The sequence below is a fragment of the Physeter macrocephalus genome, chromosome 1, assembly GCF_002837175.3.
Source record: "Physeter macrocephalus isolate SW-GA chromosome 1, ASM283717v5, whole genome shotgun sequence".
NCBI lineage: Eukaryota > Metazoa > Chordata > Mammalia > Artiodactyla > Physeteridae > Physeter > Physeter macrocephalus.
Genome location: NC_041214.2, coordinates 32,750,182 through 32,752,388, shown reverse-complemented (window position 1 = coordinate 32,752,388; position 2,207 = coordinate 32,750,182).

The window sequence follows — 2,207 nt, the reverse complement described above, 5'->3', positions numbered from 1 at the left end:
AGAGCACAGGCTCCGGACCCGCAGGCTCAGCAGCCATGGCTCACGGGCCCAGCCGCTCCGCGGCATGTGGGATCTTCCCGGACCGGGGCACGAGCCCGTGTCCCCTGCATCGGCAGGCGGCCTCTCAACCACTGCACCACCAGGGAAGCCCTGCATGTCCTTCTTGAATGCAAAATACATTTCTTGCATCCCAACAGCCTCAAAACTCTTAACTTATTCCAGCATCAACTCCACAGTCTAAAGTCCAAAGTCCCACCTAAATATCACCTAAGTCAGATATGGGTGAGACATGAGGTACAATTCATCCTGAGGCAAAATTCTTCTCCAGCTGTGAACCGACAGCACCAGGCCAGTTATGTGTTTCCAAATTACAATAGTGAGACCAGCATAGGATAGGCACTCTCGTTCCAAAAGGGAAAAATCAGAAGGAGAAAGGGGATGATGTGTCCCAGGCAAGTACTAAATTTAGCAAGGCAAATGGGTTCCACAAGATCTCAAGGCTCAAGAATAATCCTCTTTGGCCTGATGCTCTGCCCTCCAGGCTCACAGGAGTGACAGGGTCACCACCACAGGTCAGCAAGGTGGTCCTGCCCCTTCAGCTCCATGGGCTGCTGCACACATGGCTCTCTGGGGTGGCTCTGCCCCTGAAGTACTGGCCCTCCAAATTGGAGAGGGTGGCCCAACCCTTTCAAACCAAGGGAGAACTAGCCCTACTCCCCAGGACTGTGGTAGGAGTGGCAGCTCTAATGATCTCTGAAATCGCTTTGGATGCCTTTCTTCCCTTTTCTTGAGAAATAGCACATGTTTGCAGCCTTCCTTCATTCTGTCCTACTGTCCCTGGTTCTCTTGTCCCAGCTTGCAATATTGATAGAGGTTCAATTTCATGTCTATTCCTGGCTTCTGCTGAAAGTGCTGATTAGGTCATTAGTTCACACCCACACTAATCTCCTTATTGGCTAGGCACATGCTTAGGGTTCTCTTCCAAATAGGATTTCTTGGGGTGTTTTGTTTCATTTTGTTTTGTTTTCAATATGGATAGGCTAAGAATTTTCCAAATATTTTAGTTCTGGTTCCTTTTGTTTAACAATTCCTACTTCAATTCATTTCTCTCTTCTTGCATTTTACTATGAGCAGTCAGGAGGAGCCAAGCCTCTCCTTCAACACTTTGCTTAGAAATCTCAGTTTAATATCCAATTTCATTGCTCACAAGTTCTACCTTCCACAAAACACTAGAAAACAAACAGAATTCAGCCAAGTTTTTTTGCCACTTTATAATAAGGATCATCTTTTCCCCATTGTTCAATAACATGTCTCTCATTTCATGTCTCTCTCTCTCGTGTTCAATAACATGTCTCTGATGAGGTTTGAGACCTCATCAGAACAGCCTTTATTGTCCATATTTTTACGAACATTCTGTACATGATTGCTTATGTATTTTCTAAGAAGATGGAAGCTTTCTCTACAGCTCTCCTCTTCTCTTTCTGAGATCTCACCAGATAACTTTTAAAATCCCTTTCTGACAATACTGGGGTTTTCTAGCATGCACCTCAAAGCTCTCCCAGTTTCCATCCATTACTCAGTTCCAAAGCTGCTTCCACATTGTAGGGAATTTGTTACAACTGCACCCCACTTCTGATTCCAATTATTGTCTTAATCTGCTCATGCTGCTATAGCAAAATACCATTGACTGGGTGGCTTAAAAAGCACAACAGATGTTTATTTCTCACAGTGTGGAGTCTGAGAAGTCCAAGATGAAGGTGTCAGCATATTTGGTTTCTAATGAGAGCTTGTTTCCTAGCTTGCTCACATAGTTTTTCCATAGTGTGTATGCATGGGTCGGTGTGGGGGCGGGGGTAGTTTGAGAGAGGGAAATCTATTCCCCTTCTTAAAAGGGTGCTAATCCCATCATGGGGGTCCCATCCTCATGACCTCATCTAAACCTATTACTTCCAAAAAGCCTCACCTCCAAATATCCTCATGTTGGGAATTAGAGGTTCAACATATGAATTGTGAGGGATACAAACATTCAGTCCATATCAGTTTCCTTATGCCAGTTCCTTATGCCCTTACCCTGTATAGCACAGGTCAAGCACAAGGCACAGGTGTACATCAAGAAGTATCACTTGGAGAAGACTGATATCAGTCAGCTTTTGCTACAGTGAAGTTGTGAAACACAGAACCTTAAAATCTCAGAGTCTTATGTGGAC